General features: G+C 35.5%; 1 protein-coding gene across 2 annotated transcripts in view; it reads left to right on the top strand.

The window, feature by feature from the left end:
• LOC133533184 (dopamine receptor 2-like) overlaps positions 1 to 24,243 on the top strand; it is a 170,234-nt gene that overhangs the window by 1,285 nt on the left and 144,706 nt on the right. The window lies entirely within an intron of this gene.

The following is a 24,243-nucleotide window of genomic DNA, read 5'->3' as shown; positions in this document are numbered from 1 at the left end:
AAAAAACTAAATATCGACCTTAATTAATTATGGAAATGGCTTCAGACTATTGAAACTACGATTTTTCATTATACTAACAAAAGAATCGTGACAACTCTCGTTCGCACGTTAGATAGTTAGTGTTGTTAGTTGCTATCTGTCTTTTAATCTGAAACACATTAACTAAGTAATAGATTGCTGTATTAATTATCTCCGTTCTTGATAGTGTTTCATCTACAAAGACGTGAAATAATTATAATTAAAGCCACGAGTTTTCTCATGGTAGGTATTATTATATCAAACGAATAATAAATCATTAGCTGGTTAGATCCACAAAATTGAAAAATACATTTGATATTTTGTTTTTCTCTAGTGTTGTTGGCTTTCCTATTTTTTGGCAGCTTAGGCGTTTTCATTATTGCCGTATATACTAATTTTTTTGTTTTCATACATTTTCGAGAGCATCAGTAACATTTTTTTTTAACTCAGCTTAGAACACTCGTTGTACAAATCAATGACGCCATTGAATACATAGGTATATATGCAAGAGTTACAGTTATGGTAATCTTATCTCTATAGTTCCCAGAGCCCTGGTATTAATGCCATGGGAAGATTTACTGACCTCGTATATACGCGAAGGCTCCGGCTTGGCGAGATGCCAAATACATTTTTTGTTAAATTTTTTGCGAGAGCGTTTGGAGAAATAAATTCTTGGGAAGGTCACCCTTTTGATTTGTATGTGATGCGATTAAGCTTATCAGTCATGTCATGGTGCTGAATTTGATGTTTAGATTGCTTTAATGGCACGGTTAGGGTAGTAGGCATACTAATTACGCATCGTAAAACAACACATCTGTAGTCCCTTACTATAACTAGGTATATGGTATACGTAATGTAGTACCAAAACCTATGTTAGGTACACGTATTTTTTGTTTATATTTGTCTCATTTATGAAAATATCTTGCCTTAGAAATACGCCACGCGGCGTGACTCACGCCTAAACATAAATATTTAAGTTAATTTTGGACCATATATTTTTTTACAAGCTTTTATTTAACGTGCCCTATTAGTATGTATGTTAATTTTTCAGATCAGCTCAAACACTTTTGCAACAATTCTGCCTAAGGAGTTTCTGTTCCTTGCCTCTATTATCTTTCTATAAAAGTAACAGTATGTACAATGTCAGTCACGTAACTTTATCATTTACCTACAATATACAAAAAATAATACAAAATAATAATAACAGATCTGTAATCTCTAATGTGTATATATGTATATCAAGAAGCAGCCCAACAATATTGTTAGCAACTTCCAGCGTTTGACGGGTAGTTCATGAATATTAAAATATGTTTTATTAGAGCAACGCTAAGCTGTGCATGAGTTGAGAATAACTCACTTCTCAACTACTTTACTTCCTTCGCACGCCTCGGGGTACGACATACTTGTATAAAACATACGTGTAAGTAGGTACTTCTTCAGGTTTATCTTATCTATTTGCATCGTTCGTTAAGAGGGGCACGTGACCGTCCAAACAAAAAGGGAAAACGTTTTTCCGCCTCTAAATATTTTCCATTCTGTTTTCCATTCTCCATGATTTTTTACTATGTTATTGACACAATGAAAAAGTAGGTTTATACTTTTTCCTTTTTTTTTAGAATTTCGCAATACAAAACAAATAAAAAAAAGGAAATCTGTAAACCTAGAATATATTATGCTGAAGCGATCGACATTTTGACTTAAGTTTTTGTTAGTCGAAAACGTTTTCTCCCGAAATGGAATTACATAGAAAAATTACCGTCACTTCGTTAGATTTGAAAAGCTATTCTTCCGTCCCAAAATATTATGTACAGCTATGTTTTTTACGAAACCCATACATATCGCTCCGAATTAAATCAACTCCTTTTATTGCGCCGTAGTCGGGTAAAAACAGACATATACACTTTCTGTTAAAAAGCCATTTTTTTTTTAATTCTCGAGTTAACCTAATGGCATGGTGCATCGTTGGATAGGTTAGGACTATTTTTTGATAAACTGAGTATTTTCGGAAATAATCGCTCCGAGAGAAAAAAAAATGTGTCCCTCTCCTCTAACTTTTGAACCATGCCTCCAAAAGACATGAAAAAAAATCTTAAACCAAAAGCTTGATCAATACTTTTAATGAAAACTATAATAAACATGATCGTTCCAGCCGTTTTTGAGTAATTGATAAAAGTCTTCTCTTCTTAGTAAAATAAGTTTAGGGAAAAATTTTCATTTTTGTTACAAGTTTTTATCGCTGACTGCACTTTTTTTTCCACAGGCTAGTCATCCGGACAATTCTACAACCCTAGTTAGCGTTTTTTGATCACAGAGTTCCTATGGCCACCTCCTATCTCCATCATCATATCAGCTCGATGGTACCACAATACGTAACCCTACACTGAGCATTTAATTAATTTTTATTAAGTTAAGCACTCTACTTTTCATTTCGAATAAGTGTAGGAAAGTAAAATACATTTGCATTAAAAAAACACGGCTGATAATAAACTTCAGTTCAGTGGAATTTATTGAGGGTACTTTCAACTAACAATTTAGTTATAAATAGTTATTTATGGAATATTGAGTTAATTATCAGAATGGATATTATTATTATTATTATATTGTATAACATATCCATTTAAACCAAAATTGTAATTGCTTATCGGAAAAAGAGAACAAAAAACGCACTTAGAAAGTACAGTGCTCTAGAGCAGAAACGTATCATTTTCTGCACAATTTTTAGAACAACAGCGACCTAATTATAGAGCATGAGAAATTCTTTTAATTTTTTCGTGACCACTATTCCTCATAACATAATTAACTATTATGTAATTTATGTAGTACATTTTCAAAACCAATCTTGCTTTGTTATACAGGGCAAAACAAATAAGATACGAGGAAACTAAATTACAGAACGACATTCGACGGAAGCGAACCTGGCCGGTATTGTTACGGACACAATAAGGCTGTCTGTCGTGTTAACTGCAGGTTTCACATCTACTAGTGTACTTTATTAAACGACGCATCACGTCGGTAGCAAACCAGCGAACAGCATAGAGGTTTCATGAAGCTTATGGTCTGCAACTTTAGAGTTGTCTCAAGCTTGCAAAATTAATTTGAAAGTGCAGGTCGTTTTTCAAGACATGCGTCGCTTAATGACATAATCCGTCGATCTCTTGCCACCATCAATGTGCCTGCTCTTCTTGAGCCGACTGGCATTATCAGGGGTGATGGCAAGAGGCCTGATGGGGTGTCCTTGGTTCCTTGGAGCTTGGGACGGATGTTAGTGTGGGATGCTACCTGCGTAGACACACTGGCACCGTCCTACCTCCAACGGACTAATGTAAAAGCGGGCGCAGCGGCGGAAAACGCCGAAATTTTGAAACCTAATAAATATAAGAGGTAGAGAAGACCATTTTGTACCATTTGGCGTTGAAACTCTAGGTCCATGGTCCCAGCGCGCACAAGTTTTTTGGAGAAATCGCGAAACGTCTAGTTGACGTAACTGGTGACCGAAGAGCTGGCGGCTTCCTCGCACAACGTATCAGTATTGCAATACAACGAGGAAATGCCGCCAGCATCCTTGGTACAATGCCTCAAAGGCCTATTTTGGATATAAGCTAGTTATAGTAATCATCTGTATATATCCATTATGTATATTGTTATTGTAAATAAATAATATCAATATTTGAAAGTATTACAGCTCTGGAGATTTATTTAGTTTATTAAAATTATGTGCGTAACTGAAAACCGGGCTAGAGATACAGAATGTGGACACGTAAATTGAAACGTTACAGGAGTAAGCACCTCTAGATTTATGTGTTCCGCTTACAGCATGTCTGTCAAAGTAATGTTGCCTGTCAAAATATTACGTCGAGTGACGACGTTTCTGCGTTCGTGCTTTTAAACGGTGGCTATTGTTGAGGGAGTAGAATAATGTGATAAGGGTGGTAACCCAGGAAAGCGTGAGCTGGTTTTGAAAATTAATGACTGCGTTTGCAACATTATTAAAACACGTTATTATAATTTTGGATAAAATTGCCTGTGTTGATGACATAGTACCTACTATTGAGAATATAGTCGATGTTATAACACTTGTATTAAAAGTCACGGAACAGTAATAATTAATAAATTAACTTGTCTTACCTAATAGAAAAAAAATCGGACAAGTGCGAGACGGACTCCCCCACCGAGGGTTCCGTAGTTTTTAGTATTTGTTGTTATAGCAGCAACAGAAATACATCATCTGTAAAAATTTCAACTGTCTAGCTATCACGGTTCATGAGATACAGCCTGGTGACAGACGGATGGACGGACAGCGGAGTCTTAGTAATAGGGTCCCGTTTTACCTTTTGGGTACGGAACCCTAAAAAACTAGTAAGGTTAGTGGACTAACAATCCAAATCTTTTTATTACGAGTTAACCCATATAGTATTGTATTTATTGCAATACTCTTTTATTCTTTTTTATGTGGGATTAACGTATGACCTCGGTTTTACTTCGACACATCATTAATTAATATATTAAAGTAACATTCGATTCGGGTGTTTTCAACGCACAAAGTCTTACTAAATAACAAAAAAGTTGTCTGCTCTTTCAGCTTAGTATTGAATTCAGACAGTAAGTAGGCTGGTGGCCTCTGACTGTACAACCAATTATAAATCTGGGTCGGCTTGTAACTGGTCACACGTGCAGCGAAATACAGCTTTAAAATCCACTGTGCAAAGTAGCCCAGAAATCAACCAAATGCATAATTTCACGCAAGAGACATCATAGCCGTAATCATAACTAAGCATGTGTCAGTAGAAAAAAAATCAAAATGGTTTCCATGGCTTACCAATATAAATGGATTGGACAATATCGTGTACCAGACTAAGCAGGCATGAAAGAATGATGGCAGGTAGACATTAAATGCCAGAGTTAACCTATCGGATAGATGTGGGAGTAGGGGTTATATGGGTGCTAAATGTATTATTTATTTAATGAACAAATAAGTGCCAGTCAGAAAAAAAAATCCATTTCAAACAATTAATTTTGTTTAATATTTAGACACTTATTGCTCAAATGTTTTTAAGATTGTATTGTAGCACGGACAGGTTTTCGCAACTCAAAGACTGGCTCGAGATGTTTTTGCCCTGCATTGAGCCACACCGCTGCATTCCAGCACCACATGAGAGGTTGTACTTTACTGAGCTGGAGGAGCGATTTCGTGAGCCTTCCGTTGATGCTGGACATGGTCTGTTTGTCTTATTTGCATCCGGCCTGGTTTAGCTAGTGTGCCGTGTGTTCTCTAGGCGTCCTAGCAGCACTGAGTGTACCTTGCTGAAATTAAAAAAAAACATGGTACTACAAAAAGACCACAAAAAAAACCTATTCACACGTAACTCTAATAAATAAAAAACTAAAACCGACTTCCAAAGGATAAAATAAAATATTATCCCGTTTTATATGCGCTAGCAACTATACTTGTGAAGTCGGTACCAAGCCAAATATTAAAAGCGTCAAACAAAATGCCAACTCTTGTGGAGTTTAAGGTGAAATAAATAAAGCTGCCTATTACTTGCTTTGGGGTATTATTAACCAATATTGTAACTAAATATTTGGCTTGACACCGACTTCAACCGTATTAGTTGCTAGCGCATATAAAATGGGATAATACTTGTTTTTTTTATAAGTCGGTATAGTTTTTGTTTTTAAAGATTAATGTGATGCATCATTCTGCAAGACTCGTTCCTTGTCTGGCCAAACTGTAAGCATTTTTGCGCTTCGGGTACGTTTCGAGTTTCGAGGTCTGGATCTGAAGCCATCAAAATTGGAGGAAATGGATCTCATGGAACCCATCATCAGAACTGGACCTTAACACAAATATTCCTTCAGAACTAACTTGCTTCACAAACATAACGAAGAGGACAAATCGAAAGAATTAAATATGCGTTGTTAAAGAGTCCCTTTCTGGTCATCATCAGCAGTTCCACTTCATTAAATGGTACTGTTTTGTATGAAAATGTTCAGTTTATTGATGATTATACTAAAATTACTATATTATGATATAGGATTTTCCCTATAAGATTTGAGAAGTTCCCTGGATTCCTCGTGGATCCCATCATCAGAACTAAGTTTTGACAAAAACGGGACCATCTTTGGGACTATACATATACATTCAAATAAAAAATCTATTTTCAAAATCAGTTCATAAACTACGGGGTTCTGAGGTAACATACATACAAAAAAATAAAAGTCCGATCGAATTGATAACCTCCTCATTTTTGGAAGTCAGTTAAAAAGCCTTAAGGAGCCCGCAGCCGTCCTCATGTCTGTAAACATCGTTAGTTTCTCAGAATTCATTTAGCCTTCGAAGCGCCGAAGTCCAATTATTATACCCACCGTGTCCTATAATTCAGGATTAAATACGTCTTTTCAGAGGTTCAAAATAAACTATAGTATAGAACGGTCGAGTTGCAAGGCGTAAAACGTCTCATAAACTAATAGTTACAATACGTTAAGAGTCGCCAGTACCGAGCGGCCGCCATACAAACGTAGTTACACTCTCGTTTTATAACGACATGCTAAAATAACATGAAATTTGGCATGAACATTTGAAGTAAAATATTCCTATGCCTGAAATTAGTTTTTATTGTTTTTATGGCCTCCAACACAAGAGCACGCCATTTTACCTGGAATTCACGCCAGTTTTCACTGACGCCGAGCTTATGGAGATTTACCTCCACTCTACCCGCCCACTGATACTTAGAAACCCAAATATGCATTCTTTACAGCACGATCTTCACCCCTTCTTTCGAGGTGGCCCTACCAACGGAGACGATGTGCTTTGGTCTCACCTATTATATCCTCCAACGTCATCATCTCTTTTAATAGGTCCCAGAATCTTTCTTAAGACCTTACGTGCTGTGACAAGAAGGCTGTTCTCTTCTTTGAGTGTCAGTATCCAAGTCTCACATCTATATATCAGTATGGGGTGGATCACGGTCTTATAGATCCGTAGCTTAGTCTGTCTACTAAGTTTTCATTGCTAGAAATTGTAATAAAAAGAAAATAGAGTGAGTAGAAGATTTACATACAAAAATTATAATCGTTATATTTAATTTGTGTTGCGATTTCTAGTAACGAAGGCATGTCACTTCAAGTTTCATTTTATTCCAGCATGTCGTTATAAAATAAGAGCGTAACTTCAATTGTATGAAAATGTATTCACCTCACTACGTTCGGCCGCTCTGTACTGGCAACTCTTATTATATTCAAATAAATCTAACCTCTGCAGTCGTAAAATTTTAAGAGCCACGCTTTGTCGATGGAATCTGACTAATGTACTTGCCTACTTGAATATAGCTAGGTACAGTCTGTGCGCCATCTGTGAGGATTAGAGTGGTGAACGGGAGGGAGCAGAACCAGAGATACGTATGTTTGTTCTTAGGAGACCCAAGATCGATCTAAGAAAAAAATGCATTTAAGATTTTTAGGATTTGGAAAATGAAGCAGGTTAAATCTGTTGAGTATCGGAGTTCATTTTATTACTGAAGTTAAGATCGAGTTCTAAGGAATATGCTATACAGTATGTATTTATCTCGCTGACTCTTTAAATCCAAATATATATTTTTTTCAAGAAAATGCACAACAAATTAAATTAGACATAATTGCGGATCATCATACAAAAAAATATTTTGGCAAATTTTGGAAGGCAACAAATAAATTAAATCCTAAACCCGGCCAACCTGTGAGTGTCCACGGCCTACATGACCCGTATGACATAGCCAACGCCTGCAAACATAATTTTAAAGTGGAGTCGTCTCTTGGGCCTACTACGCCTGTGTTCCTGGCGAGGAGTCCAAACGAGGGGATTTCCGTTAAATTATCTGCTGAAGTGTCCTCTGTGATTAGAAACATGGTAAGAGGCAAATCCCCTGGTTTTGACGGTTTAAGTTTAGAGTACCTTAAGAACGCGGGGAGTCATCTACCGAGGGTGTTGGCTGTGTTCTATAATCTATGCATTAGCCATAGTTACCTACCGGATGAGCTAATGTACACAGTAGTAGTTCCGATAGTCAAAAACAAAACTGGAGATCCATCAGACATCAATAATTACAAACCCATCTCTCTGGCTAACATTATTGCTAAAATACTGGACGCTCTGCTTGATTAGCAGCTGGAAAAGCAGCTAAGTCTACATGATGCTCAATTCGGCTTTAGGTCTGGTCTCTCAACTGAGCGTGCTATCCTCTGTCTCAAGCGTACCGTCCAGTATTATACGTCTAGAAAAACGCAAGTCTTTGCATATTTCCTGGACTTATCTAAGGCCTTCAACCTCGTTTCATTTAAAATCCTATGGCAAAAAGTTGAGGAAATAGCAGGGCTACTGTCAGAGGTAATCTCTCTCCTGAAATACTGGTACCATTGCCAGAGAAACTGAGTGAGATGGGCGGGTGTTCTCTCGGAGGAGTACAGGTTAGAGTGCGGGGTGAGACAGGGAGGGGGCTTCCGTCTTCCCGGCTGTTCAACCTGTACATCAATTTTGATAGAGAAGTTGAGCGGCACCAACGTCGGGTGTTCGGTTGATGGAGTTTATATTAACAATATCAGCTATGCAGACGACATGGTGCTGCTCACGCCATCTCTAGGCGCATTGCAAAACTTCCTCGGTGTTTGTGAGAGGTATGCAGTGGACTATGGGATCAGGTATAATGCTAAGAAGAGTGAATTACGAGGCTGTGCCACCAATTGCTCTATGTGTACCACATATCATTTAAGCCGAGTTAAGCATTTTAAGTACCTGGGCCACTGGGTCACTAAAGACCTCTCTGATAACATGGACATAGAGAGGGAGAGAAGGGCGCTGTCCGCCCGCTGCAATATGTTGGCTCAGAGATTTACAAAGTTTACTAGGAAAGTAGAGCTAACGCTCTTTCGGGCATACTGCCAGTGCTTTTACACCTGCAATCTCTGGGTCAATTATGCGCAGAGGACGTACAGCGCACTTCGTATGCAATATAATAACGCATTTTGAACATTGCTGGGCCTTCATCGGAGGTGCAGCGCTTCGGGCATGTTTACGGAGGCGGGGGTTGATAGTTTTCATGCGATAATGAGGAAGCGCTGCGCCTCATTGTGGGAAAGGATGCGGGGGAGCCCTACTAGTAGTCTTCTGAAAGTGTTTGCTGACAGGTGGGACTCGCCCATGTTAAAAAGATGGATTAGCCTTCACACTCCTTTTGTAGATTTTTATTAGTGACATGTTTTAATTATTATTATTTAAAATTATTTTTATTTATATTCATTGGTATTCATTGGGTTTCATTATTTGACGAAATTTAATTTTAATTCTATAATTTTTATAATTTTCCAAATTTAATTTAATGCTTTTAATCCTAATATTTTAATTTAATTGTAATTATTATGTTATATTATTTAATTAACAATTTAAATTACACCAAAGATAAATTATTGACATTTTATTATCTTTATGCTCTTCCGGTTACGTCTGTGTTTGTGATTTTTGTATGTACTAACAATATTGTCTTGTATGTTCTGTAATACTAACACTTTTATGGGCTTTGCCTGAAATGAAGGACTTAATAATAATATGAAGCAGGAGGTTCCGGATTCGAATCCCGGTAAGAGCATTTTGTTTGTGTGATAATTACAAATATTTGTTCCCAAGTTATGGATAATTATTATATACAGCGTGTATTTTTGATACGACCGCATAATCAAAGGGTAGTTAGTTTAGGCTTTAATTACCACACTTTTATAGGTTTTGTAAAAAAAGGACGCATTTTGTTTTTCCATATAAAATAAACCAGCAAGCAATATATCACTATTTAGTTTTAACTCAAAACTTCGCATTTACTGAGGCGATTTCACAACTGTCACAAGTGACCGTGATGTACGGAATACATTGCTGGTGGAAAAATAATTCAAAAATCAATTATGTTCTAAGTTAAAAAAACTTTCAGAATTGTATTATAGCTCTAAAACCTACGTCTAATTTAATTTTGCGGTTATATCAAAAATATATATACATATTATAAATATGTATATAGAATAGAACCCAATAGTACATGCTTTGCTTAGTTTGGTTGGGCGTAGGTTGATCTGTGTAAGATCCTCCCCAAAATATTTATCTTGTATATGGGATAGCGAATTTTATCAACAATGGAACCAGATCGATTAAGATTTATTTTGTTTGGAAAAACGGATAAATTCGTATAGGATAAACGGGATCCACGTGCGAGAGTCCTACTCGAATAGAAAAAAATAACTAAGCTTAAACACACGTGTATTTTATGTGCTTTAACCAGAAACGTCACTTTTGACACTAACAGATCATATCCATAACAAATCCATATCAAATTCATAATCTGCTATTACAATCAGAACATGCCTCCTGAATGGATGCGCATATATTTAGTAAAAATAATAAAATTTCAGCAATTCCTACCATCCATCCATCCATCAATTTATAATATTGACATTACCTAATTTGAAATTAACTGTTGGGATGTCTAGACACAAATTTGCGAACAAAGAATATCTTCTGCGGACTGTACTTAGCTGTCCATTGAAAAATAGTTTTTATAGATCCCAACCTCACTTGCAATGCTCGAACAGTCAGTGTGGGTATAAATCAATATTGTTCCGAGTGGCCCGCCCGCGCCCGGCGGTAAGCGACTTCGGACAAATACCGTTGGGCTCTAGCCAAATAAGTCAAACTTTGCCACTTTCGCTCATTCTTGTATTTTCTGTAACTAATATCTTAACATACCCTAAATAATATTTTGATTAATATCTATTGGGGCCGAACTCATATTTTTATAGTTCTGGGTAAATATTTATCCTTACTTTTTAATAAAAGTGAGAAATATATCTGTATAATTATTTGTGTCTGAGTTATCGTTAGTTTTTATTTGTTAGATTACGTTAAGTACTACTTTATAAGGGACTTAATGCAAAATAAAATTATTAAGTTACCTACATAGATGTTTAACAATAATACCTACTAACTTTACTATGCTGTCAAAATCAGAACACCACAGGTAATGGTGCCATTACAATTTTACATTTATTGGCAATTCATTGTAGCTTTATATTATGGAATGGATATATAATGGAACAGGGCTCCCCTATAATTACTGCTCCTCGGCCAGTAAGTGCTAAGAATTTTGATTCAAGTAAGTATTAACATACCGTCGGGTGAGAATACGTTTGTGAATTCGAAAAAAAAGAACGATTTGTTTTTATTTAGGAAATTTTTAGCTTTTTTATCATATATGCACATATGTTTGCTATTTCTACAAATATTTTGAATAAAAGTAGTGGTAGTCATGATACAAAAGCATTTTTATTACCTATATTGCCATATCCGTTTTTGATGAGTAAATGTTAAGCGTACAATGTATGACATGACACAAAGTTTTGGATGATAGGTGTATTTTACAACTTTTGTGATATTTTTCTGTTAACAGACTGTAAATTATCCTAGTAAAATGCAGCACATGAACATAAATATGGCACAATATTTTTGAAAAATATATATTTTTTAAACCGATTAGTGTCAATATAGCATATTTTTTTGTTGCGTTTGCTCAATAATTTATATGGCACAAATGTATTCCCAGCCGACGATACGTATGGAATGTTTTTGATATAAAGTCCTAATATCTAAATTTCTAACATTGCGAATTATGAACCACGAGTATTTTAATGTAACTGAAAATGAAAATGTATTTTTTACTTAAATAACATTAATAAGTAACTAGTTCTATCAATCACACATGAAGAAGATGTGTATGGATCCTTTTTTGTGTGACTTTTGGTAAAAATTGCAAATTTAAAAAAAATCTTTATTTACAACTATTTATTTTATAAGCCATAAATCTCTTTTTCTTAAATTATCTAGTTCAAAAATTTCTAAAACTTGAGTAGATAGCGTAAGGATTACTTACAGATTCTATCTCAGCAAAACGTAAAATGTTGTTAATTTTGCAGTCTAAACTTCTCAACTTAATATAAGTTAATTACGTTTGGATAACGATAACATCGCATTAATTTAATTTTGTTTTAGAAGATAAGTATTTTTAGTGAACATTGCCAGTAGTACTAGTAAGAGTACCAATTTAATGTATATACAAAGATTCGCAATATCATTTTATTAATTAGACATCCAGATTTGCAATAAAAATTCCCGTAATGACTGCATAAATAACACTATTTATCTGTGCATTCCATTATAGTTTTATTTTTTTATATCTAAGTACGGAGTTTTATTTGATTTCGAAAATGCGTTTCTAGTGGTCCGCTGCAAGTAGCTGGTGTCATCTGCAGATACTATCAAGTAAGAAAAAGTTCAAGGATTGTTTATGCGAAACATAGGGAAAGAATGGCTAGGTAAATGTTATTTTACATACAACTTGTGTCTGTAGTGATTTTTCAGTGCAAATCTTTAGCCATAATACTTGAGGTTTATATATATTAACATGTTCAAAAAATCAAAGCCATTCCTTTTAATGCCTCTGCCATATTTGGAGATCTATTCGTACATTAAAATTCTCATCTTAATCAGTTGTTGATGTAGGTATATTTGATATGTATATGTCGCAGTCAAATTGTGAGAATCCGCCTTTTGCCGAAGGCAAATTGTAAAAAGTCCACATTTTGTAAGAATTCGATATGTTTTCAGAAAGAGTGTGATTTGATGTACATATATACCTATTTTTAAACCAAGTTTCTATAAAGAATAGTACCTACTGTATATAATTGCATGAATTCTATAGTCATTTAAATTGTGTTTTTTCTTATTTAATGCATGTTAATTATAAGATGTGACCCGCTGAGTTTCTTGCCAGTCCCATTTTGGGATACCCTCCGCCAATTGAGGGGGGATTAAAATCTTCTTGGAACAGAGGTGTAGGGTTAGAGCCGGTGTAGCTTTTTTTGACGTTCATAAGCGCTTTGTAATATGCCTACTTGAATAATAAACGGGAAGTAATTAAATGATAAGCCGTTAAATCATTTGGACAACATACAAATATGAGCTACAACTGCTTGCTGCCATAATGCTGAGGCAGTGTGAATCCGAACGGTACCTTAAGATAGTTTCCCATTATAGTCTATAGATTCGTGTTTCCCTTCAATTGCCATTGAAAAAAAAAAACATCCTGTATGTCGGAAATTAAAGCGACCGTATGCCGAACAGCTAATATTATACCTGGCATCCATTGTTCGTGTAGGTATAGGGTAAAATCTTTCTATGCTAAAAAAAGTAATGTACCCAGAACGTGACGAACTCAACAAATGTCAATCTCAGAAAGTGACGTAGGTACCTAGTCAGAAAGTGACGAACTCAGAAAGTGGCGAACTCAGAAAGTTACGTACTCAGAACGTGTCCTACTCCGCCTTAATCATTTTCGCGGTGGGATGGTGCAAACATTAATTGGACGTAGTTAAAGGAAAAGGATCCAATCCACAAAAATACCAAAACATGAGTTAAGTATACCAGGCAGGCCTTTAATGCGTATATTTTCATTCAGCAAAAAAGCACTGAGCTCACATAGCGTTTTCATATTTTAATCGACATCGGATACCATCCCCCATGTATGAAAGATTAAAAATGATATTCACCAATAAGTATTCAATACTCTTGGTACCTTGTTGTAAAATTAGGTTAGTGACAGGACTGGTTTATATAAATGTCAACAAGAAAAATCCAAACTGCTTGGAATCTTTTTGAGAAAATGCAATGAATACTTTTCGTCCTAAATATATATCAACAAAACTGATCCAACCCATTTGGATCGTTTTTGAGAAACTAATTTGACGATGTGTAAATACTTTAGCTAAACAACAAAAACGATTCAGCAAACTTGGATCACATTTGTGGAATTCTTGTTATTCCAGCATTGGTGTATCAGTAAACAACAAAAACGATTCATGTTAAATATATTAACTTTAGGCTGACTTTTTAAATTTTAACAACTTTATACTTAACCTAAAAGGCAGTTTTACTGCTATGATAGGCTAATTTTGAATTTTTTACTATATATGTCGACTTGGATCATAATTCATAAACAAACTAAATAGATGAGGAAAAATAACAGAAATCATTGAAACTGTTTGAATCATTTTTGCAGGTTTAAATTAACTTGTTCTTATATTCAGCGTCAAACATCAAAGTCGATTTAAGTTACTTGGATCTTTTTTGATAATTTACTCCAGGTATAGTTTCATAGTGGCAAATTAATCAACGGAAAAGATCCAGTTTACATGAATACGTTATAGGGATTTTTTTTTATTTAAAATGGCAATATAATGCTAAATTTTAATAACGATCCATGTTCATTATATTGTTCATAAAAAAAAAATTGCTTTTAGTATTAATTTCGTTTATACGTTGCTGGTATTAATAATGTTATAGTAATTATAATTTTGAAACTTAACCTATCATTTTTGTAACTAAAAAAACTGATTTTGCTATTGCGTCATGCTGTGCATTGTCGCGAAAGACAGGCCTGTGGATTTGTAACGACAAAAAAGGTGAGTAAAAGCTATTTTGGTTGAGTCCATCAAAACTTCTTCCGACTTAGGTATAAGATAAATTATTAAAGTTCTGTTCTAATATGTGTATGTTATTATTTAGCTGAGAATAGCGATCCTAAATTTTTTGCAAGGAAGGCATGCTATGACAAGAATGAAAAAAATGACGAAAATAGGCATAAAAGTAAGTGGTATGGTTATAGTTATATATCTTTTAATCTACAATTACTTTGGTATTAACTATTAAATATTCATTTTCCATTAGTTTTACAAAAGATTAATATGTGATGAATTTGGTATGTCATGGGAAATATTGTTCAAAAATGGTATTTTGATTTATGTCCTAAATTTTTTTTTATGTAAACGATTAGTGATGCGTTTCAGCGGGACTGGCGGGACCTTGCTCAGCACAGGGAGGATTGGAAAGCTAGAGGGGAGGCCTTTGCCCAGCAGTGGGACACACAAATAGGCTAATAAAAAAAACGATTAGTGATTATAAGATCCTTTTATTATCGTTAAACAGAAGTGATCTCAATTTTGTTAATACTCAATACTTTGATAAGCTATTACATTGTTTTTTTAATAAAGTTTTTTATCTTTTCTTGGTGATTTTTTCGTTTTTTTTCCAATTTATTGGGATGGATCCTTATTGCCTATTTAAAATGAAAAAGGTTACATGGAAAAAGTATTTTCTCAAAATGGATCCAACCCCACATTTAGTTAAATATCTCAAGAAATACGACATTAAACTAAATCGTTTATGTACAAAATCTTAAAACACATCAAAACTCATGTTTCACCCAAATAAGTATTATGGGAAAAGTGAATCAGTAATGAGGAATACCATTTCTAACTTTAAACCTCCATAACTTTTGCTCATCTCGCTGTGGATTGAATCCTTTTCCTTTAACTACGTCCAATTGCATCTAAAAAAAGGCAAGTAAATATAATGGGTTAGCAGATTAACTAATAGCACGTCATTATTTTGCGGAAAAGCAAAGTAATATTTTCGTTATAATTAATATCGATTTCCGCAAGGTAGCGCCTGATTCTATTCAATATTACATATAATATTACCAGAGTAATGTAAGTAGGTACTATTTTTATTATATTCCACGATTCAGTTCTTTGCAAACAAAATGTTATAAGTTGAGTGTATGACTGCATCTAGAAAAAATTACATACCTATATTATGCACCTACTTGTTTTGCATATAACTGTATTTTTGTGTGAACATTGTCAGTAGTGCTAGAGTACCAATTTAATGTATATGCAAAGATTCGCAATATCATTTTATTAATTAGACACATCCAGATTTGCAATAAAAATTCCCGAAAGACATTAGTCATGTTTGAAATTTGTAAATACTCTTTATGTGGACGTCTGGGTCATACGTATTTAAAAAGAATAGAATTGACATTAATAACGGGAAACATGCACATCATTTCATAATGCCGATCTAATAATTGGCATGTTAATATTTAACCATTGTTTACCGCCGCGGTCTCTAACTTTACTTAAATATTAATGTTCTTTGAGTACTTCAGCTCACGAACGGTATTGCAAAGTTAGATTTGTTCTAAATTAGAATACTTATATAGGTACAACTTAAAGTGATGATGTTGAATTTGCTAAAGAGCTTCTACAAAACTGGGCACAACAGGATATTATTTGTTTTGGTAATAGCTTAAACAGCGGTTACAGATGGATTCACCAAAGCTCGCATGAATGAAACTAATATATACCAATTTATATAGGTTAACATGCTTTTAGTTTATAAAATGTTTAAAAATGTTTATTGCTACACATGGGAAATTTACAGATTTTTATTAATAAACATACTTGACATTAATCATTTCTCTGCATAGCTCATTTAAATATCCACCCGCGAGGTAATTTTTGAAACATCATGAAACATTATTGGATGCAAACTTTTTCCTTTGCTCCGAGTGCTTGAAATGTAAAACAATTTTAATATGTTGGCATAACTGGAATAAGTATTACAATCTCAATCTGTTTTCCTGTGGCAACTATACCTTAATCTGGCACAGCCACTTTGTCAGTAGAAAAAGGCGGCAAAAAAAAAATGTAGATGCGAAGGGTTAGGCAAAATTGATTTTGCTCCTTTTTCTACTGACAAGTTGGGTGTCTTTCAGTATAACAGAAAAATAAACTCATAAACAAATTTAAAGGAATGCCAAAAAAGTTTGTTTACTACTTCTCCAATTATCTTAAGTGCCGGCCACTAACCTCAGTGGATGTTCATATTAATATATTCATTCATTTATTAGTATTAAGCATACATTGTCATAAATGACATGAAATTAAAAATAAAAAATGTTTTCCAATTTTGATTTCCATTTTTTTATTGAATTGCATCATCTCACTATTAAGAGTACTAAGCTACTTGCACCAATCCTGGGTTAGCTACTAACATAACCGTTTTCCAGGGTTAAATTGTACTGCTAACCCCGTGTTTAACCGGTTAAGCGTCACTTGCACCATCCCACTAACCCGATGGTTAAGCCGTTAACCCAGTGTCAAATTATACTGTTAACCATGGTAACTCCAGGTTTAACCGGTTAAACCGGGTTAGTGGAATGGTGCAAGTAGCGCTAAGCCGGTTGCGTTCCTCTAAATGTAGCGGTCAATGAGAGGGAGTCCCTTAGGCCCACTTGCACCATTCCACTAACCTTTTTTTTTTTTTTTTTTTCTAGGGGGGAAAATGCATTCCGCATACCACCCGGGTGCGGGGGGTGACCCGAGTGGTTATGTGGGACTCCCGTCTAGGCTAATGAGGCCCACGGTATACCCACTAAAAACCCCCCATATGCCACCTCGCCGCCTTATTGGTGGGGTTACGGGAACACTTGCGTACTCATCCGCGACCCCACCGGCGGCAGCCGCCCGCGAGCGGCTCCTTCGCGGATGCCCGAAGGCCCTTCACGCGAGGCGCGCCAGATGGTTCGACGCGCCTTCCTCCTCGGCCTCCATCCTGCAGTGTAGCGGACCCCCCCGAGCCCGCCACAAGGAGGCCACGGGCGCCAGAAAACTCCCCAGCGCCCGGCGGCAGATGAGGTCCATGGTTCTGCCGCAAACCACAACTCGGCTGCAGAGGACAGGGAGAACGGCACACCGTAACACCGACACTCCTCTTCCTCTGCAGCCCCACCAACGCCGCTACAGCGGAACGGCCCCGCCAAGGTCGCAGGGGATAGGGAGAGTGGCGCATCGTGATACCATCACGCCTCTTCCCCTGCGATCCCACCTCGGCCGTCGAGGATAGGGAAAACGGCTAACCGCAATACCGACACTCCTCTTCCTCGACGGTCCACCTCCAACGCGTCACAAGCGGGCTTATCAAGCCCACTTGGAGCGTCCTCCTCGGGCCAGCCAGCACCTCAAACAGGCCGGCCCTGGTTGCCTCTTCGCTTCACCGTGGGAGACCAAGCCACGGCTACTAAGCCCCTCCACCACGACAAGGTGGGCAACCCTCGGGGGGACCATTCCACTAACCTGGGGTTAACCGGTTCAACCTGAATTTACCATGGTTACCAGTACAATTTGACACTGGGTTAACAGTTTAACCGCTTAACCCCGGGTTAGTAGGATGGTGTAAGTGGGCCTTAGTATTATACGTGAAATACTCGTACAAGGCGCAAGGGCGCTCAAGGGGTTAAAAGTTGGGAACCAGTATTTTAGGGATATTTATTTTTTCGCTCTGCGGTCAACAAAACTATGACTTCTGATAACTTAAATGTTGGCTAGATTTTTTTATAACTATACCGGCGGTATAAAAATGGCGATACCCCGCCACTTTTACACAGCGTCAGTCAATCGAAGCAGGAATAAATCGAATAGCACGCACCCATTCAATAAAATGTTCTGATTCTGCACTGACAGCAACCGAGTTCCGTTGTGGTATAAATCCGATTCCATTATCCATTGTTTGACTATGAAATCGGCTATAAATTAAACGCGACAATAAAGAAACCATTACCAGTGCTTGCTTTCCCAAATTCGTGTCCTTTTAAATCTTATATTTGTAAATGCGACCTTACTTTCAGCATGATAAGATTCCTATTTGATCCCGTCCTCAACGGTTTCCTGAAAAAATAGGCCAAACGTTAAAAAACTGGTCAATGCTGCCAGTTGTCGTTATTTTTCCAAATTAAAAGCTCGCAGTCATTCGCAGTAACTCTGAGATTCACATTCTCTGTTTTATATTTATGGGCATTCTATTATTTACTAACAAACTAAAAATAGTACACTATGATACCAGTGTGCTAAGTTGGGCATTACACACGAGGCGATATTGTGCGTGCGAGCTGTAAGCGAGCCGATGTGGGTAATGACCAATGCACACGCGTTTCATACTACGTTTTTCAACACACTTGCCAGGAAAAAATAAAACTTATGAATAAGATTTTATTTGTTAAAACAGTAAAAGTACAATTTTCAAAATGGTAGCTTACAGTTTTAACATCGAATAATGGCACCAAAACGTGCTGGGTTTGGCACTTATTCGCCAGTTCATTGAAGTAAGCTACCAACATGTTTTACAAGAAAAACTGGGCGTTTTTGCTGATTTTCCATGGAATAAAAGTTTCATTTTTTTTTTATTAGCCTACATTGTGTCCCACTGCTGGGCAAAGGCCTCCCCTGTTTTCCGCCACTCGTCACGGCTTTGTGCATGCTCCCGCCAGTCGCCACGAAATGAGTCCAGGTCGTCTCGCCATCTCGTTTTTGGCCTTCCTCTGCCTCGGGTGATCTGTGGTGCCCATTCGGTCGCTATTTTGGCCCATCTGTCCGGGTGCATCCTACAGACGTGTCCCGCCCAATCCCATTTGAGCTTGGCGGCCTTCACACACAAAAGTTTCATATGCCGCCAATTATTTTTCGCCCGATTTTGATGGTAAAAGGCTATCCGTTCTCAGCTCTTGCCTCTATTAGTATTACCGGTAGCGTCAATTTTATGTGTTCTTCATTTTCAATGCTTGAAAATGACATTTTCGTCAATATATAAACTAAAAACATGCAAAACTATTCAAAATGACACATACTGAAAATGGCTGGCACGTTATTTTTTTTACGCACAATTCCAATGCGCGCGCAAGACAAAGGCGCGAACGAAATCGACAAACAGCCAATTAAAAAAAATGTAAAAATCTAATATATTCGTATTTCTATTCGACGGATGGAGATCAAATCGATAAAATGTTATGTTTATTCATTAATATAATTTACGAGATAATTTAATCTATAAATTATCTTTGGTGTGAAAAAACCTCTTTGTAGTTCAAAGAGACATTTCAAACAAAAGTTCTAAGAAACTTATTAGTAAAAGTAAGAGTTCAAATTTCAAACTATTTAAAACTACTCAAACTGTCAGCGTCGGCGACGTTTGAGGTTAAAAAATATTTGTTTAGATTAGGTTAGCTAAGTCATTTGGTATAATTTTCAACTAAATCAAAGATGAAGACGTAGATTTCATCTAAGTCGGTTCTGCGGTTATTGATTCCCCATACAAATTTTCACTTTAAGGAATTCTTCCCCGGGACTCAAACTATCTCTTTACCAAATATCTAAATCGGTTCAGCGATTATTGATTCTATATACTATCTACCTCCCTTTTCACCCCCTAAGGGATGATTTTTGGGATAAAAATATGCTTTTTTGTTTTTGGGACTCGAACTATAGTTACCAATTTTTAACTAAATTGGTTTAGCGGTCTTAGCGTGAAGAGGAATTAAAAAAGCTTTTTTTTTCATATTTTTTATGTTTTACTTCGGAATGCTGTCAATATGACACCATAAATAAAATTGGTATCCCCGATTTTATACGAAAACGATACCATACTTGGTCTCGTAGCTTAAATGATGTATATAGATATCAAGATAAAAATTGAGAGCCTCCCTAAAAATTTACTAAAAAAATCTTAGTGGCTCTACTTCTTAAATCCTTGGGCCCTAAGAATAAGGATATATATTTTTCACGTCAGCAGCAAGCGGAACAAGGGTAATTTGCTGCTTAAAAACAGTGAGCAAAATCGCATTTTGCTCACTGAGTGAGACAAAATAACATTCAAGTGACCTTCATATTCGAATGTCATTTCAACGTGCGGGGCCTAATACAAGTTCGAAGTATTTGGATTCTATTGTCTTTGTCCCTTTCACGTCATTAGCAAAAAGAAAGAGACAAAAAAGTGCATACGTAATTCAACGATATATTGACGGTTTATAATAGACCCCCGAAATAAGTCAGACCCCATCGTTCCAAAACACCCTACGACTTTTCATTCGTAATAATTAATTAATGAAATAAAAGTTTAAAATTTAATAAAAATACCATATTTTACGTATTTTAATATACAATCAAAACAATATACTTATACAAATTTACGCAACTGTTACGCAGTAAATAATTCTACTTAACGACTTTTAACGATCTCTACTACTCGTACTAGTAGTATCCGCAATTCGGACCGTATCTTACAAAGTTTTTTTTAACAAAAAAAGTTGACGATTGAACTGTCAATTGATGTTCGTCAATTCATTATTTTCGTATCATTTCATTGAAATTTCTTTCGTTTTGTTTTATTGCGGTAATTAAAGTTAATTGTTAGAATACCTTCAGAAAACATGAGTGAAATAGTGATGAAGACCGATTATATTTTTTCAGGTTCTATTTTTCGATGGCTGACTGATGTGAAAATTTTTGTGTACTACACGAGATCAAAGTTATTTACATCTCGTGCGCTTTTGAGTCCCTTACTACGCTCAAGATTCTAAATTAGTTAAGTTAATTATTATAGAATCTTTCGCTTGCACGGGACTCAAAACAAGCACTCGAAGAAATATCAAACTTTGTTCTCTTGTTGTACAAATAACTATTGTTCACGAAACGCCGTATTGTATGAGCTACAACTATGACTATATATTATTATGTATTTTATAATTCATTCAAACTTTTTAAACCTTACTATTACAAGCAAGTACATCCATCCAAAACACTTAAAGCCTAAACACGCTTTTATTGTAATTCCAATTTAATTCGAAGTACAAAACTTCAACCCCATAAACATTTTTCTTGGTCTTTGCAATTCCTTTTTCAGTGTTATCGTTTGTACTTGATAGCTTAAATAAATGAATCCCCTGCTCGCTTGGACACAATAGATTTGTAGGCGGGGGCGAGGCAAGGACGCTGTGATATGTCGGTATAAGGACCCATTTTAAGGCCTATTTGCTGTTGCTACTTAATATAGGTTTTTAGAGAGAAGGAAGAATTTTGGGAGAGTTCAATAAAAAAAAAAACACAAAAAATAAAACGATGTCGAAGTCAAAGTCAATATATTCTTTATTCAAATAGGCCTAGCAACAAGCACTTTTAAATCGTCAAATTTTACAAATATCATCTTAATCTAAATATCAGAGCAATTTATTGATGCAGTTATTATTGTTCTCAAAAAACATTGAATTATTATAGATAAGGCAAACTTAATAATAAGAATTTCACAAAAGGATTGTCAAGCACCAAAATTGTATAAAAATACTAGTCTAGAAACTTTCTAGAATAAAATCTAAATGTCTAAAAATACGGTATAACTATATACATGGAAATATCAATTTAATCATTATTAACATAACAATAAATAATTCATTATTTACGATCACACTTAATATATATAATAATAATATTTAATAAAATAATTTTACATATTTTTTAAATTTACTAACAGACAATTCAGTTATAATATTAGGAAGTTTATTGTAAAATCTTTCACAATTACCCATGAATGATTTTTTAATTTTATGGAGCCTAGTGAAGGGCACTGCGAGCTTATGCTTATTCCTAGTATTAATCTTATGTATTTCACAGGTTTTCTTAAAACTGGCAATGTTTTAAGAAAAATACACGTTTTTGACATTGATGATGAGGAAGCCCTACTTATCAATGTGATTCCATCACGATATTTTAATTCACCGAGAAGTGAATGCTATTTCGTGCAAAAGTTCTAAGAAACTAATGAGTAAAAGTAAGAGTTCAAATTTCAAACTGGTTTACGGTTTGAGCCGCCCGCATTAAGACCCGTGCGAAATCGCCTTTTCATACAAACGTAGTCCTCATTTTCCCCTCTGGATATTAACATTATGAGAAATATTTTGACACAGTTGGTTATATATCAACCATAGCTATGCCCATACATTTGTTTTGTTTTTAGAATTATTAATTATTATATGAGTTAGGAGCATTTAATAAATTGTATGAAATCTGTTTATCGCTCCTAATTTTTACAATGTTCAAAAAATCGAATAAAATCAAACGTAAGGTCATAGATATGGTTAAAATACATCAAATTATGCAAAAATATTTTCCATTATGTCAATATCCAGAGAGGAAAATGAGGACTACGTTTGTATGGAGAAGCGGCCGTCCCCTTTCCTCTTTATTACCATTATCTAAGCCCAAGATAGACTAGTACCTCTCGCATCGAATGATCAGTCCCTTCAAGTCTCTTTTGGTAGGGCCAAGTAGGGCTTAAGTTAAAAAGTAATTGAAGAAATATGTTTTTACCGTATTTTTATTACTTAAATGTTTCATTTCTAAATAAATTGATGTGCAATGCTTATAAAAAAGTCAACGAATATTTTACGTGATAGCTAATACATATTAAAATAAACTATCATGAGGACCATCATTCGATGCGAGAGGTGAAAGGTCAGGATTGTGTTGGTCAGCCTTACGCTTACTTATTTCCTTAATTTGTCTGAACAGCAGCCAAAACGCTGATATTATTTATATTTTGTAGTAAAATTTGCTAGCAAACTGCAGGCGACGATATTTCTCACATCAAGAGTAAATAAATAAATACTTTTGAAGCATACTTGGTTGCAGAATTGTTTTATTCCAGAATCTTGGAGACCATGAAACGCCCGGGGTAATAAATTGTTAGAATGGAGGAGAACGCGCCAAGGACTTGAAAGCGCTTGAATGTTTATTTTAGTGGGAATTATGGTTGTAACGCCCGAAACTTGACAAATTGTATGCTGATTTATTCTTATTGTTTAATAAATGTCCAAGTTACTAAGTATGAAAATTAACTTATTACGGTGATTTACCACACTTATTACTAAGTGTATACATGTATGGCATAAAATTGGTATATACGAAATAGCACGATTTTTGTGCGATATTTTCGTGCAAAATGTTGCCAAAATGAGACCATATGGCTCGCACTGTCAATAAGTTATCAGATCTCATGTAGAGCCAAGCTTCTAACTCTACAAGCCCTAACTTCACAAATTATACACCTTATATAGTCAAAATATATGGCTTGGCCGTTTCGCTACCGCCACATGGGCATAAGGTGAAAAATTTATAATTATTATACAATACTTCAATCAATACTTTTTCAATACTTTTTTTCTTGTAGTAATGAAACGGCCAAGCCATATATTTTAGGCACATATTATGATAACCAACGTTGCAAGACAGTGAATAACATCATTACCTACCGAAATGTCGACAAGTATCGACACATTTCTTATAAAAGCGAAACCTATAGGCCTAGAAAATATTATGCTGAAGCGATCGAAATCAAAATCAAAGTGATTTAAGATTTAGTTAGTGGAAAACGTTTTCTCCCGAAATGGAATTTCATAGAAAAATTACCGTTATTTCGTTAGATTCGAATAGCTTCTT

This window comes from Cydia pomonella, chromosome 2, assembly GCF_033807575.1.
Source record: "Cydia pomonella isolate Wapato2018A chromosome 2, ilCydPomo1, whole genome shotgun sequence".
In the NCBI taxonomy this organism is placed as follows: domain Eukaryota; kingdom Metazoa; phylum Arthropoda; class Insecta; order Lepidoptera; family Tortricidae; genus Cydia; species Cydia pomonella.
Note: the sequence above shows the minus strand (reverse complement) of the source record. Positions and strands in the feature narration are given on the sequence as shown.